The sequence below is a fragment of the Pristiophorus japonicus genome, unplaced genomic scaffold (assembly GCF_044704955.1).
Source record: "Pristiophorus japonicus isolate sPriJap1 unplaced genomic scaffold, sPriJap1.hap1 HAP1_SCAFFOLD_312, whole genome shotgun sequence".
Classification (NCBI taxonomy): Eukaryota; Metazoa; Chordata; class Chondrichthyes; family Pristiophoridae; genus Pristiophorus; species Pristiophorus japonicus.
In genome coordinates this window covers 501,820-519,532 of record NW_027252911.1, presented here as the reverse complement: position 1 = coordinate 519,532, position 17,713 = coordinate 501,820, and the positions used below count along the sequence as shown (strand labels likewise).

The following is a 17,713-nucleotide window of genomic DNA, read 5'->3' as shown; positions in this document are numbered from 1 at the left end:
AAGTTATAGCAGATGCCTTCGTTATAATCTACCAAAATTCTCTGGGCTCTGGTGAGCTACCATCAGATTGGAAAGCAGCTAATGTAATGCCTCTGTTTAAAAAAGGGGGCAGACAAAAGTCAGGTAACTCTAGGCCAGTTAGTTTAACATCTGTAGTGAGGAAAATGCTTGAAGCTATCATTAAGGAAGAAATAGCGGGACATCTAGATAGGAATAGTGCAATCAAGCAGACGCAGCATGGATTCATGAAGGGGAAATCATGTTTAATAATTTACTGGAATTCTTTGAGAATATAACGAGCATGGTGGATAGAGGTGTACCGATGGATGTGATGTATTTGGATTTCCAAAAGGCATTCGATAAGGTGCCACACAAAATATTACTGCAGAAGATAAAGGTATGCGGAGTCAGAGGAAATGTTTTAGCATGGATAGAAAATTGGCAAACTAACAGAAAGCAGAGAGTCGGGATAAATGGGTCCTTTTAAGGGTGGCAATCGGTGGTTAGTGGTGTGCCACAGGGATCAGTGCTGGGACTACAACTGTTTACAATATACATAGATGACCTGGAAGACGGGACAGAGTGTAGTGTAACAAAATTTGCAGATGACACAAAGATTAGTGGGAAAGCGGGTTGTGTAGAAGACACAGAGAGGCTGCAAAGAGATTCAGATAGGTTAAGCGAATAGGCTAAGCTTTGGCAGATGGAATACAATGTCGGAAAATGTGAGGTCATCCACCTTGGAAAAAAAAACAGTAAAAGGGAATATTATTTGAATGGGGAGAAATTACAACATGCTGCAGCTCAGAGGGACCTGGGGGTCCTCATGCATGAATCTCAAAAAGTTAGTTTGTAGGTGCAGCAGGGAATCAGGAAGGTGAATGGAATGTTGGCCTTCATTGCGAGAGGGATGGAGTACAAAAGCAGGGAGGTCCTGCTGCAACTGTACAGGGTATTGGTGAGGCCGCACCTTGAGTACTGCGTGCAGTTTTGGTCACCTTACTTATGGAAGAATATGTTAGCTTTGGAGAGGGTACAGAGACGATTCACTAAGCTGATTCCAGAGATGAGGGGGTAACCTTATGATGATAGATTGAGTAGACTGGGTCTTTAATCGTTGGAGTTCAGAAGGATGAGGGGTGATCTTATAGAAATATTTAAAATAATGAAAGGGATAGACAAGATAGAGGCAGAGAGGTTGTTTCCACTGGTCGGGGAGACAAGAACTAGGGGGCACAACCTCAAAATACGGGGGAGCCAATTTAAAACTGAGTTGTGAAGGAATTTCTTCTCCCAGAGGGTTGCGAATCTGGAATACTCTGCCCAAGGAAGCAGTTGAGGCTAGCTCATTGAATGTATTCAAATCACAAATAGATAGATTTTTAACCGGTAAGGGAATTAAGGTTATGGGAAGCGGGCGGGTAAGTGGAGCTGAGTCCACGGCCAGATCAGCCATGATCTTGTTGAATGGCAAAGCAGGCTCGAGGGGCTGTTCCTAATTCTCATGTTCTTATGTTCTAACAGAAGACAGAGTCGGGATAAATGGGTCAGTTTCCGGTTGTCAAATGGCAACTAGTTGGGGGTCATAGGGATTACTGCTGGGGCTGCAACTATTTACAATCTATATTGATGACTTGGATGAAGGGAAAGAGTGTAATGTTACCAAGTTTGCTGATGATACAAAGATGGGTGTGAAAGCACATTGTACGGAGGACAGAAATAATCTGCAACGGTATGCAGACAGGCTAATTGAGTGGACCAATTGAGTGTAATGTGGGAAAGTGTGAGGTTATCCACTTTAGTAGAAAAAATAAAAATACAATTTATTATTTAAATGGAGAGATATTACAAAATGCTGCAGTACAGAGGGACCTGGAGGTCCTTGTGCATGAAACAAAAAAAGTCAGGTACAGGAAATAATTATGAAGGCAAAGAAATGTTGGCCTTTATTGCAAGAAGGATGGAGTATAAAGGCAGGGAAGTCCTGCTATGATTGTACAGAGTATTGGTGAGACCACACCTGGAGTACTGCGTACAATTTTGATCTCCTTATTTAAGGAGAGATATACTTGCATTGGAGACAGTTCAGAGAAAATTCACTAGTTTAATTTCTGAGATGAAGGAGTTGACTTCAGAAGATAGGCTGAGCCTGTACTCATTGGAGTTTAAAAGTATGAGAGAAGATCTTATTGAACCATATGATACTGAGGCGGCTCAACAAGGTAGATGTAGAGAGGATGTTTCCACTCGTGGGGAATCTGGAACTAGGGGACATAGTTTAAAATAACGGGTAGCCGATTTAGAACTGAGATGAAGAGAATTTTCTTCTCTTGGAGTGTCGTAAAACTTTGGAGTTTCCTACCCCAGAGAGCTGTGGAGCCAGGGTCATTGAAAATATTTAAATGGAGATAGCCAGACTTCAGAGCGATAATGGATTGAAGGGTTATGGTGATCAGTAGGGAAGTGGAGCTATGCCAAGATCAGATCAGCTATGATCTTATTATACGGCAGAACAGGTTCGAGTGGACAATGGCCGATCCCTGCTCCTATTTCTTATGTTTTTTAAAGGACGAAGTATGGATGCAAACACAATCAGCGTTATTTTTTTATCTGACCATTTTCCCGTTGATTATTTTGTCAAATATCCCGAATATTAAACTCCAGTCCATTTATAGGGGTAATCAGTATCAGCAGAGTGAAAGCCCAACTGTCAGAATGGACAGGATTCAGTCTGGAACAACAGCGAATCCAAACCCTGGAGTCACTTGTGAACTCGCTGGTGTGTCAGCAGGTTGGATGATGTAGTGAATCCATTCCCACACTCAGAGCAGATGAACGGCCTCTCCCTGGTGTGAACTTGCTGGTGTATCAGCAGGTGGGATGAGCGAGTGAATCCCTTCCCACACTCAGAACAGATGAACGGCCTCTCTCCAGTGTGAACTCGCTGGTGTGTTAGCAGGTGGGATGACCGAGTGAATGCTTTGCCACACTCGAAGCAGAAGAATGGCCTCTCCCCAGTGTGAACTCGCTGGTGAGCTACAAGGTCGGAGGACTGTGTGAATCCCTTCCCACAGTCAGAGCAGGTGAACGGCTTCTCCCCAGTGTGAACTCGCTGATGTCTCAGCAGGTGGGATGATGTAGTGAATCCCTCCCCACACTCAGAGCAGCTGAATGGCCTCTCCCCAGTATGAACTCGCTTGTGCGTTAGAAGATGGGATGACTGTGTGAATCCCTGCCCACATTGAGAGCAGGTGAATGGCTTCTCCCCTGTGTGAATTCGCTGGTGTTTCAACATGTTGGAATGGGCAATGAATCCCTTCCACACTTGGAGCAGGTGAATGGTCTCTCCCCAGTGTGAACTCGCTGGTGTTTCAACAGGTTGGAATGGGCAGTGAATCCCTTCCCACAATCAGAGCAGGTGAACGGCCTCTCTCCAGTGTGGCAGCGCCGATGAACTTCCAGATTAGATGGGTAATTGAATCCCTTCCCACAGTCCTCACATTCCCACGGTTTCTCTGTGGTGGGGGTGTCTTTGTGTCTCTCCAGGTCGGACGATCAGTTGAAGCCTGGTCCACACAGAGAATACCTGTACGGGTTCTCCCCGCTGTCAATGGTGTGATGTTTTGTCAGTCTGTGTAACTGGTTAAAGTTCTTTCCACAGTCAGTGCACTGGAACACTCTCACTCGGGTGTGTGTGTCTCGGTGCTTTTCCAGTATCACTGATGTTTGAAATCTGTTCCCACAGACAGAACAGACAAACTTTTCTCCTTCCACATTGAAGCGCCGATGATATTCAGGTCCTGAGGAATCGAGTGATTCTGTCAGATCTTGATGTGATGTTTGGTTTGAGTTCCCCATCTGCATATCTTGCCCCTCGAATAACCTGGAAAAGGAGTTTACAAAAATCATTACTGCAAGTCCAGGACAGAAACTCAGAACAGACAATTCTAGATTCTAGAGAACATTCTTTCCTCTCTTGTTCCATAAAGCAGTAAATCCACACTCCATACTCTCTTCCCCATTCCTGTCCTGAAATTCAGCTTGTCCTCTGCTCCCAATTTTCATCACCAACTCTGGCTGGGTTCAGTTCTACACTCACTGGTTCCCCTCCCCTGAAGGTACTGACTCTGGCTGGGTTCAGTTCTACACTCACTGGTTCCCCTCCCCTGAAGGTGCTGACTCTGGCGGGGTTCAGTTCTACACTCACTGGTTCCCCTCTCCTGAAGGTGCTGACTCTGGCTGGGTTCAGTTCTACACTCACTGGTTCCCCTCTCCTGAAGGTGCTGACTCTGGCTGGGTTCAGTTCTACACTCACTGGTTCCCCTCTCCTGAAGGTGCTGACTCTGGCTGGGTTCAGTTCTACACTCACTGGTTCCCCTCCCCTGAAGGTACTGACTCTGGCTGGGTTCAGTTCTACACTCACTGGTTCCCCTCCCCTGAAGATGCTGACTCTGGCTGGGTACAGTTCTACACTCACTGGTTCCCCTCCCCTGAAGGTACTGACTCTGGCTGGGTACAGATCTACACTCATTCGTTCCCCTCCCCTGAAGGTACTGACTTTGGCTGGGTACAGTTCTACACTCACTGGTTCCCCTCCCCTGAAGATGCTGACTCTGGCTGGGTACAGTTCTACACTCACTGGTTCCCCTCTCCTGAAGGTGCTGACTCTGGCTGGGTTCAGTTCTACACTCACTGGTTCCCCTCCCCTGAAGGTACTGACTCTGGCTGGGTACAGTTCTACACTCACTGGTTCCCCTCCCCTGAAGATGCTGACTCTGGCTGGGTAAAGTTCTACACTCACTGGTTCCCCTCCCCTGAAGGTGCTGACTCTGGCTGGGTTCAGTTCTCCACTCACTGGTTCCCCTCCCCTGAAGGTACTGACTCTGGCTGGGTACAGTTCTACACTCACTGGTTCCCCTCCCCTGACGGTGCTGACTCTGGCTGGGTTCAGTTCTACACTCACTGATTCCCCTCCCCTGAAGCTGCTGACTCTGGCTGGGTTCAGTTCTACACTCACTGATTCCCCTCCCCTGAATGTACTGACTCTGGCTGGTTTCAGTTCTACACTCACTGATTCCCCTCTCCTGAAGGTGCTGACTCTGGCTGGTTTCATAGAAACATAGAAAATAGGTGCAGGAGTAGGCCATTCGGCCCTTCGAGCCTGCACCACCATTCAATAAGATCATGGGTGAATATTCACCTCAGTATACATTTCCTGCTTTCTCTCCATACCCCTTGATCCCTTTAGCCATAAGGGCCATATTCTACTCCCTCTTGAATATATCTAATGAGCTGGCATCAACAACTCTCTGCAGAAGAGAATGCCACAGGTTCACAACTCTGAGTGAAGAAGTTTCTCCACAACTAATTGCTAAATGGCCTACCCCTTATCCTTAGACTGTGTCCCCTGGTTCTGGAACTCCCAATAATCGGGAACATTCTTCCTGCATCTAACCTGTCCAGACCCGTCAGAATGTTATATGTTTATCTGAGATCCCCTCTCATTCTTCTAAACTCCAGTGAATACAGACCCAGTTGATCCAATCTCTCCTCACATGTCAGTCCTGCCATCCCTGGCATCAGTCTAGTGAACCTTCGCTGCACTCCCTCAAAGCAAGAATGTCCTTCCTCAGATTAGTAGACCAAAACTGAACACAATATTCCAGGTGAGGCCTCAGCAACACTCTGTACAACAGCAGTAAGACTTTCCTGCTCCTATACTCAAATCCCCTAGCTATGAAGGCCAACATGCCTTTTCCCTTCTTCACCAGCTGCGCCAAACTGTATGCCAACCTTCAATGCCTGATGTACCATGCCACCCAGTTCTCGTTGCACCTCCCCTTTTCCAAATTTGCCGCCGTTCAGTTAATATTCCGCCTTCATGTTTTTGCAACCGAATTGGATAAGCTCACATTTAAACACATTATACAGCATCTGCCATGCATTGCCCATTCACCTAACCTGTCCAAGTCAACCTGCAGCCTCTTCGCATCCTCCTCACAGCTCACACCACCACCCAGCTTTAGTGCCATCTGCAAATTTGGAGATATTATTCTCGATTCCTTCCTCTTAATCATTGATGTATATTGTAAATAGCTGGGGTCCCAGCACTGAGCCCTGCGGCACCTAACTGGTCTCTGCCTGCCATTCTGAAATGACCCATTTATCCTGACTCTCTGCTTCCTGTCTGCCAACCAGTTCTCTATCCACGTCAAACCATTACCCCCAATACCATGTTCTACACTCACTGGTCCGGTGATATTGTTTCTGTCACTCAATGGGACAATGGGGCAGTTTCAAATTGCTTGGTTAGGGTAGACTGGATACTTTATGAATCACTCTCTGGTACTGTGTGTCAGTGTGTGATCGACAGGTGTGTATAGGACAGACACTGTCACTCACTCTCTGGTACTGTGTGTCAGTGTGTGATTGACAGGTGTGTATAGGACAGACACTGTCACTTACTCTCTGCTCCTGTGTGTCAGTGTGAGATTGACAGGTGTGTATAGGACAGACACTGTCATTCACTCTCTGGTACTGTGTGTCAGTGTGAGATTGACAGGTGTGTTTAGGACAGACACTGTCACTCATTCTCTGGTACTGTGTGTCAGTGTGAGATTGACAGGTGTGTATAGGACAGACACTGTCATTCACTCTCTGGTACTGTGTGTCAGTGTGTGATTGACAGGTGTGTATAGTACAGACACTGTCATTCACTCTCTGCTCCTGTGTGTGTCAGTGTGTGATTGACAGATGTGTATAGGACAGACACTGTCACTCACTCTCTGGTACTGTGTGTCAGTGTGTGATTGACAGGTGTGTATAGGACAGACACTATCACTCACTTTCTGGTACTGTGTGTCAGTGTGTGATTGACAGTTGTGAACAACAAATAGCTGCCACTCACTCTCTGCTCCTGTGTGTCAGTGTGAGATTGACAGGTGTGTATAGGACAGACACTGTCACTCACTCTCTGCTCGAGTGTGCCAGTCTGGGATTGACAGTTGTGTACAACAAATAGCTGCCACTCACTCTCTGGTCATACATATCAGTTTAGGTATTGTTGTTGACTATAGGATAGATAGTGTACCTGTCACTCTCTGTTACTGTGTGCCCGTGTTTGATTGTCAGTGGAATGCAAAATGAATATACTTTAACTCCCATTCTGCAATACAGATTGACCAAACTGATAAATATATTATTTTTCCAAAAACGACCGATGTTTTACTCTCTGAAAAAATGCGTCAGTGTGGGATAGAGGGTGAATTTCCGAAAGACCCTGTCACTCACTCTCTGGTACTGTGTGTCAGTGTGAGATTGACAGGTGTGTATAGGACAGACACTTTCACTCACTTTCTGGTACTGTGTGTCAGTGTGTGATTGACAGGTGTGTATAGGACAGACACTGCCACTCACTCTCTGGTACTGTGCGTCAGTGTGAGATTGACTGCGGAACATGGGATAGACGCTGTACATTTCATTCTGTGACATTGCTATCAGTTTGGGATAGAAACATAGAAACATAGAAACATAGAAAATAGATGCAGGTGTAAGCCATTTGGCCCTTCTAGCCTGCACCGCAATTCAATGGGTTCATGGCTGAACATGCAACTTCAGTACCCCATTCCTGCTTTCTCGCCATACCCCTTGATCCCCCTAATAGGAAGGACTACATCTAACTCCTTTTGAATGTATTTAGTCAATTGGCCTCAACTACTTTCTGTGGTAGAGAATTCCACAGGTTCACCACTCTCTGCGTGAAGAAGTTTCTCCTCATCTCGGTCCTAAATGGCTTACCCCTTATCCTTAGACTGTGACCCCTGGTTCTGGACTTCTGCAACATTGGGAACATTCCTCCTGCATCTAACCTGTCTAAAACTGTCAGAATGATAAATGTTTCTATGAGATCCACTCTCATTCGTCTGTACTCCAGTGAATACAAGCCCATTTGATCCAACTTTCTTGTGATGTCAGTCCTGCCATCCCGGGAATCAGTCTGGTGAACCTTCGCTGCACTCCCTCAATAAAAAGAAAGTTCTTTCTCAAGTTAGGAGACCTAAACTGTACACAATACTCCAGGTGTGGCCTCATCAATGCACTGTACAACTGTAGTAAAACCTCCCTGCCCCTGTCCTCAAATCCCCTCGCGATGAAAGCCAACTTGCCATTTGCTTTCTTAACCGCCTGCAGTACCTGCATGCCAACCTTCAATGACTGATGTACCATAACACCCAGGTCTCGTTGCACCTCCCTTTTTCTGACTCTGTCACCATTCAGATATCTTGGTTGACATAGTACAGGTATTGCATCTCTCAATCTCTGGTACAGTGAGGCAGAGTTGGATTGCCAGTTGAGTTTTTTTTTACAGATACTTCTCCTGTTTTTCGCTCATTCTACGTGACAAATTCTGATGACAGCTCAGTTTTGGAGAGATACTGCCTCTCTCATTCTCTGACACTATGTGACAGGTGAGTGTTGGATAGATACTGCCTTTCTCATTCTCTGACATTATGTGACAGGTCAGTGATGGAGAGATACTGCCTCTCTCATTCTCTGACACTATGTGACAGGTGAGTGTTGGATAGATACTGCCTCTCTCATTCTCTGACACTATGTGACAGGTGAGTGTTGGATAGATACTGCCTCTCTCATTCTCTGACACTATGTGACAGGTGAGTGTTGCATAGATACTGCCTCTCTCATTCTCTGACATTATGTGACAGGTGAGTGTTGGATAGATACTGCCTCTCTCATTCTCTGACACTATGTGACAGGTGAGTGTTGGATAGATACTGCCTCTCTCATTCTCTGAAACTATGTGACAGGTAAGTGTTGGATAGATACTGCCTCTCTCATTCTCTGACACTATGTGACAGGTGAGTGTTGGAAAAATACTGCCTTTCGCATTCTCTGACACTATGTGACAGGTGAGTGTTGGATAGATACTGCCTCTCTCATTCTCTGAGATAGTGTAACATGTAAGTGTTGGATCGATACTGCCTCTCTCATTCTCTGAAACTATGTGACAGGTGAGTGTTGGATAGATACTGCCTCTCTCATTCTCTGACACTATGTGACAGGTGAGTGTTGGATAGATACTGCCTCTCTCATTCTCGGACACTATGTGACAGGTGAGTGTTGGATAGATACTGCCTCTCTCATTCTCTGATATTATGAGACAGGTGAGTGTAGGATAGATACTGCCTCTCTCATTCTCTGACACTATGTGACAGGTGAGTGTTGGAAAGATACTGCCTCTCGCATTCTCTGACACTATGTGACAGGTGAGTGTTGGATAGATACTGCCTCTCTCATTCGCTGAGATAGTGTAACATGTAAGTGTTGGATCGATACTGCCTCTCTCATTCTCTGAAACTATGTGACAGGTGAGTGTTGGATAGATACTGCCTCTCTCATTCTCTGACACTATGTGACAGGTGAGTGTTTGATAGATACTGCCTCTCTCATTCTCTGACACTATGTGACAGGTGAGTGTTGGATAGATACTGCCTCTCTCATTCTCTGATATTATGAGACAGGTGAGTGTTGGATAGAAACTGCCTCTCTCATTCTCTGGTATTATGAGACAAGTAGGTTTTGGATAGATACTGCCTCTCTCATTCTCTGATACTATGTGACAGGTGAGTGTTGGATAGATACTGCCTCTGTCATTCTCTGACACTTTGTGACAGGTGAGTGTTGGATAGATACAGCCTCTCTCATTCTCTGACACTATGTGACAGGTAAGTGTTGGATAGATACTGCCTCTGTCATTCTCTGACACTATGTGACAGGTGAGTGTTGGATAGATACTGCCTCTCTCATTCTCTGACACTATGTGACAGGTGAGTGTTGGATAGATACTGCCTCTCTCATTCTCTGATACTATGTAACAGGTAAGTTTCGAATACATACTGCCTCTCTCATTCTCTGAGACTATGTGACAGGCGAGTGTTGGATAGTAACTGCCTACCTCATTCTCTGATACTGTGACAGCTGTGTGTTGTATAGATACTGCCACTTTCATTCTCTGAAACTATGTGACAGGTGAGTGTTGGATAGATACAGCCTCTTTCATTCTCTGATAAAATGTGACAGGTGAGTGTTGGATAGATACTGCCTCTCACATTCTCTGACACTGTGTGACTGGTGAGTGTTGGATAGATCCTGTCTCCCTCATTCTCTGACACTATGTAACAGGTGAGTGTTGGATAGATATTGCCTCTTTCATTTTCTGAAAATTTGTGACAGTATAGTGTTGGACAGTTACTGCCTCCATCATTCTGTGATACTGTGACACGTGTGTGTTGGATAGATACTGCCTCTTTCCTTCTCTGAAAATATGTGACAGGTGAGTGTTGGATAGATATTGCCTCTCTCATTCTCTGACAATATGTGACAGGTGAGTGTTGGATAGATACAGCCTCTCTATTCTCTGAAACTATGTGACAGGTACGTGTTGGATAGATACTGCCTCTCTCATTCTCTGACACTATGTGACAGGTGAGTGTTTGATAGATGAGTGCATCGCTCATTCTCTGACACTATCTCACAGGTAAGTGTTGGATGGATACTGTCTCTTTCATTCTCTGACACGAAATGACAGTTCAGTGTGATATAGATACTGTCTTTCTCAATCTCTGACACTGTGTGACAGGTGAGTGTTGGATAGATACTGCCTCTCTCATTCACTGACAATTTGTGACAGGTGAGTGTTGGATAGATACTGTCTCTCTCATTCTCTGACACTATGTGACAGGTAAGTGTTGGATAGATACTGCCTCTCTCATTCTCTGATACTATGTGACAGGTAAGTGTTGGATAGATACTGCCTCTCTCATTCTCTGACACTGTGTGACAGGTGAGTGTTGGGTAGATACGGTCTCTCTCATTCTCTGACACTATGTAACAGGTGAGTGTTGGATAGATACTGCCTCTTTCATTCTCTGAAACTTTGTGACAGGTGAGTGTTGGACAGTTACTGCCTCCCTCATTCTCTGATACTGTGACACGTGTGTATTGGATAGATACTGTCTCTCTCATTCTCTGACACTATGTAACAGGTGAGTGTTGGATAGATACTGCCTCTTTCATTCTCTGAAACTTTGTGAAGGTGAGTGTTGGATAGATACTGCCTCTCTCATTCTCTGATACTATGTGACAGGTAAGTATTGGATAGATACTGCCTCTCTCTTTCTCTGATACTATGTGACAGCTGAGTGTTGGATAGATACTGCCTCTCTCATTCTCTGACACTTTGTGACAGGTGAGTGTTGGATAGATACAGCCTCTCTCATTGTCTGACACTGTGTGACAAGTGCGTTTTGGATAGATACTACCTCGCTCATTCTCTGACACTATGTGACAGGTGAGTGTTTGATAGATTAGTGCATCGCTCATTCTCTGACACTGTCTCACAGGTAAGTGTTGGATAGATACTGTCTCTTTCATTCTCTGACACGAAATGACAGTTCAGTTTGATATAGATACTGTCTTTTTCAATCTTTGACACTGTGTGACAGGTGAGTGTTGGATAGATGCTGCCTCTATCATTCTCTGACATTTTGTGACAGGTGAGTGTTGGATAGATACTGCCTCTCTCATCTATGATATTATGAGACAGGTGAGTGTTGGATAGATACTGCCTCTCTCATTCTCTGACATTATGAGACAGGTGAGTGTAGGATAGATACTGCTTCTCTCATTCTCACACCATGTGACGGATGAGTGTTGGATAGATACTGCCTCTCTCATTCTCTGACACTATGTGACAGGTGAGTGTTGGATAGATACTGCCTCTCCCATTCTCTGACACTATGTGACAGGTGAGTGTTGGATAGATACTGTCTCTCTCATTCTCTGACACGATGTGACAGGTGAGTATTGCATAGATATTGTCTCTGTCATTCTTTCACACTATGTGACAGGTGAGTGTTGGATAGATTAGTGAATCTCTCATTCACTGACACCATCCCACAGGTCAGTGTTGGATAGATCCTGCCTCTGTCATTCTTTCACACAATGTGACATGTGAGTGTTGGATAGATACTGCCTCTCCCATTCTCTGACACTATGTGACAGGTGAGTGTTGGATAGATACTGTCTCTCTCATTCTCTGACACGATGTGACAGGTGAGTATTGCATAGATATTGTCTCTGTCATTCTTTCACACTATGTGACAGGTGAGTGTTGGATAGATTAGTGAATCTCTCATTCACTGACACCATCCCACAGGTCAGTGTTGGATAGATCCTGCCTCTGTCATTCTTTCACACAATGTGACATGTGAGTGTTGGATAGATTAGTGCATCAATCTTGCTCTGACAATATGTGACAGGTAAGTGTTGGAGAGGTACTGCCTCTCTCATTCTCTGACACGAAGTGACAGGTGAGTGTTGGACAGATACTGACTATCTCATTCTCTGAGACTATGTGACAGGTAATTGTTGGATAGTAACTGCCTCCCTCATTCTCCGATACTGTGACACGTGTGTTGGATAGATACTGCCTCTTTCATTCTCTGATACAATGTGACAGGTGAGTGTTGGAAAGATACTGCCTCTCACATTCTCAGACACTGTGTGACAGGTGAGTGTTGGATAGATCCTGTCTCCCTCATTCTCTGAATCTATGTAACAGGTGAGTGTTGGATAGATACTGCCTCTTTAATTTTCTGAAACCTTGTGACAGTATAGTGTTGGACAGTTACTGCCTCCCTCATTCTCTGATACTGTGACACATGTGTGTTGGATAGATACTGCCTCTTTCATTCTCTGAAACTATGTGACAGGTGAGTGTTGGATAGATACTGCCTCTCTCATTCTCTGACACTATCTCACAGGTAAGTGTTGGATGGATACTGTCTCTTTCATTCTCTGACACGAAATGACAGTTCAGTGTGATATAGATACTGTCTTTCTCAATCTCTGACACTTTGTGACAGGTGAGTGTTGGATAGATACAGCCTCTCTCATTCTCTGACACTATGTGACAGGTAAGTTTTGGATAGATACTGCCTCTGTCATTCTCTGACACTATGTGACAGGTGAGTGTTGGATAGATACTGCATCTCTCATTCAATGACACTATGTGACAGGTGAGTGTTGGATAGTAACTGCCTACCTCATTCTCTGATACTGTGACAGGTGTGTGTTGTATAGATACTGCCTCTTTCATTCTCTGCTGAAATGTGACAGGTGAGTGTTGGATAGATACTGCCTCTCACATTCTCTGACACTGTGTGACAGGTGAGTGTTGGATAGATCCTGTCTCCCTCATTCTCTGACACTATGTAACAGGTGAGTGTTGGATAGATACTGCCTCTTTCATTTTCTGAAAATTTGTGACAGTATAATGTTGGACAGTTACTGCCTCCATCATTCTGTGATACTGTGACACGTGTGTGTTGGATAGATACTGCCTCTTTCATTCTCTGAAACTATGTGACAGGTGAGTGTTGGATAGATACTGCCTCTCTCATTCTCTGACAATATGTGACAGGTGAGCGTTGGATAGATAAAGCCTCTCTCATTCTCTGACACTATGTGACAGGTACGTGTTGGATAGATACTGCCTCTCTCATTCTATGACACTATGTGACAGGTGATTGTTTGATAGATGAGTGCATCGATCATTCTCTGACACTATCTCACAGGTAAGTGTTGGATGGATACTGTCTCTTTCATTCTCTGACACGAAATGACAGTTCAGTGTGATATAGATACTGTCTTTCTCAATCTCTGACACTGTGTGACAGGTGAGTGTTGGATTGATACTGCCTCTCTCATTCACTGACAATTTGTGACAGGTGAGTGTTGGATAGATACTGTCTCTCTCATTCTCTGACACTATGTGACAGGTGAGTGTTGGATAGATACTGTCTTTCTCAATCTCTGACACTTTGTGACAGGTGAGTGTTGGATAGATACAGCCTCTCTCATTCTCTGACACTATGTGACAGGTAAGTGTTGGATAGCTACTGCCTCTGTCATTCTCTGACACTATGTGACAGGTGAGTGTTGGATAGATACTGCATCTCTCATTCTCTGACACTATGTGACAGGTGAGTGTTTGATAGATACTGCCTCTCTCATTCTCTGATACTACGTAAAAGGTAAGTTTCGGATAGATACAGCCTCCCTCATTCTCTGAGACTATGTGACAGGTGAATGTTGGATAGTAACTGCCTACCTCATTCTCTGATACTGTGACAGGTGTGTGTTGTATAGATACTGCCTCATTCATTCTCTGAAAATATGTGACAGGTGAGTGTTGGATAGATACTGCCTCTTTCATTCTCTGCTAAAATGTGACAGGTGAGTGTTGGATAGATACTGCCTCTCACATTCTCTGACACTGTGTGACAGGTGAGTGTTGGATAGATCCTGTCTCCCTCATTCTCTGACACTATGTAACAGGTGAGTGTTGGATAGATACTGCCTCTTTCATTTTCTAAAGATTTTTGACAGTATAATGTTGGACAGTTACTGCCTCCATCATTCTGTGATACTGTGACACGTGTGTGTTGGATAGATACTGCCTCTTTCATTCTCTGAAACTATGTGACAGGTGAGTGTTGGATAGATACTGCCTCTCTCATTCTCTGACAATATGTGACAGGTGAGTGTTGGATAGATACAGCCTCTCTCATTCTCTGACACTATGTGACAGGTGAGTGTTTGATAGATGAGTGCATCGCTCATTCTCTGACACTATCTCACAGGTAAGTGTTGGATGGATACTGTCTCTTTCATTCTCTGACACGAAATGACAGTTCAGTGTGATATAGATACTGTCTTTCTCAATCTCTGACACTGTGTGACAGGTGAGTGTTGGATAGATACTGCCTCTCTCATTCACGGACACTTTGTGACAGGTGAGTGTTGGATAGATACTGTCTCTCTCATTCTCTGACACTATGTGACAGGTAAGTGTTGGATAGATACTGCCTCTCTCATTCTCTGATACTATGTGACAGGTGAGTGTTGGATAGATGCTGCCTCTCTCATTCTCTGACACTGTGTGACAGGTGAGTGTTGGGTAGATACTGTCTCTCTCATTCTCTGACACTATGTAACAGGTGAGTGTTGGATAGATACTGCCTCTTTCATTCTCTGAAACTTTGTGACAGGTGAGTGTTGGACAGTTACTGCCTCCCTCATTCTCTGATACTGTGACACGTGTGTATTGGATAGATACTGTCTCTCTCATTCTCTGAAACTATGTAACAGGTGAGTGTTGGATAGACACTGCCTCTTTCATTCTCTGAAACTTTGTGACAGGTGAGTGTTGCATAGATACTGCCTCTCTCATTCTCTGATACTATGTGACAGGTAAGTATTGGATAGATACTGCCTCACTCTTTCTCTAATACTATGTGACAGCTGAGTGATGGATAGATACTGCCTCTCTCATTGTCTGACACTGTGTGACAAGTGCGTTTTGGATAGATACGGCCTCGCTCATTCTCTGACACTATGTGACAGGTGAGTGTTTGATAGATTAGTGCATCGCTCATTCTCTGACACTGTCTCACAGGTAAGTGTTGGATGGATACTGGCTCTATCATTCTCTGACACGAAATGTCAGTTCAGTGTGATATAGATACTGTATTTTTCAATCTCTGACACTGTGTGACAGGTGAGTGTTGGATAGATGCTGCCTCTATCATTCTGTGACATTTTGTGACAGGTGAGTGTTGGTTAGATACTGCCTCTCTCATCTCTAATATTATGAGACAGGTGAGTGTTGGATAGATACTGCCTCTCTCATTCTCTGACATTATGAGACAGGTGAGTGTAGGATAGATACTGCTTCTCTCATTCTCACACTATGTGACAGGTGAGTGTTGGATAGAAACTGTCTCTCTCATTCTCTGACACTATGTGACAGGTGAGTGTTGGATAGATACTGCCTCTCCCATTCTCTAACTCTATGTGACAGGTGAGTGTTGGATAGATACTGTCTCTCTCATTCTCTGACACGATGTGACAGGTGAGTTTTGCATAGATACTGTCTCTGTCATTCATTCACACTATGTGACAGGTGAGTGTTGGATAGATTAGTGCATCTCTCATTCACTGACACCATCCCACAGGTCAGTGTTGGATAGATCCTGCCTCTGTCATTCTTTCACACAATGTGACATGTGAGTGTTGGATAGATTAGTGCATCAATCTTGCTCTGACAATATGTGACAGGTAAGTGTTGGAGAGGTACTGCCTCTCTCATTCTCTGACACGAAGTGACAGGTGAGTGTTGGACAGATACTGACTATCTCATTCTCTGAGACTATGTGACAGGTGAGTGTTGGATAGTAACTGCCTCCCTCATTCTCCGATACTGTGACACGTGTGTGTTGGATAGATACTGCCTCTTTCATTCTCTGATACAATGTGACAGGTGAGTGTTTGATAGATACTGCCTCTCACATTCTCTGACACTGTGTGACAGGTGAGTGTTGGATAGATCCTGTCTCCCTCATTCTCTGACACTATGTAACAGGTGAGTGTTGGATAGATGCTGCCTCTTTCATTTTCTGAAACTTTGTGACAGTATAGTGTTGGACAGTTACTGCCTCCCTCATTCTCTGATACTGTGACACGTGTGTGTTGGATAGATACTGCCTCTTTCATTCTCTGAAACTATGTGACAGGTGAGTGTTGGATAGATACTGCCTCTCTCATTCTCTGACAATATGTGACAGGTGAGTGTTGGATAGATAAAGCCTCTCTCATTCTATGACACTATGTGACAGGTGATTGTTTGATAGATGAGTGCATCGCTCATTCTCTGACACTATCTCACAGGTAAGTGTTGGATGGATACTGTCTCTTTCATTCTCTGACACGAAATGACAGTTCAGTGTGATATAGATACTGTCTTTCTCAATCTCTGACACTGTGTGACAGGTGAGTTTTGGATAGATGCTGCCTCGATCATTCTCTGACACTATGTGACAGGTGAGTGTTGGATAGATACTGTCTCTCTCATTCTCTGACACTATGTGACAGGTAAGTGTTGGATAGATACTGCCTCTCTCATTCTCTGATACTATGTGACAGGTGAGTGTTGGATAGATACTGCCTCTCTCATTCTCTGACACTGTGTGACAGGTGAGTGTTGGGTAGATACTGTCTCTCTCATTCTCTGACACTATGTAACAGGTGAGTGTTGGATAGATACTACCTCTTTCATTCTCTGAAACTTTGTGACAGGTGAGTGTTGGACAGTTACTGCCTCCCTCATTCTCTGATATTGTGACACGTGTGTATTGGATAGACACTGTCTCTCTCAATCTCTGACACTATGTAACAGGTGAGTGTTGGATATATACTGCCTCTTTCATTCTCTGAAACTTTGTGACAGGTGAGTGTTGGATAGATACTGCCTCTCTCATTCTCTGATACTATGTGACAGGTAAGTATTGGATAGATACTGCCTCTCTCTTTCTCTGATACTATGTGACAGGTGAGTGTTGGATAGATACTGCCTCTCTCATTCTCTCTCACTTTGTGACAGGTGACTGTTGGATAGATACAGCCTCTCTCATTGTCTGACACTGTGTGACAAGTGAGTTTTGGATAGATGCTGCCTCGCTCATTCTCTGACACGATGTGACAGGTGAGTGTTTGATAGATTAGTGCATCGCTCATTCTCTGACACTATCTCACAGGTAAGTGTTGGATGGATACTGTCTCTTTCATTCTCTGA

At 44.4% G+C, this 17,713-nt stretch overlaps 1 pseudogene; it reads right to left on the bottom strand.

The window, feature by feature from the left end:
- Window positions 1-2,761: 2,761 nt before the first annotated feature.
- Window positions 2,762-17,713, bottom strand: part of LOC139249392 (zinc finger protein 239-like) — a 53,047-nt pseudogene continuing 38,095 nt past the window's right edge.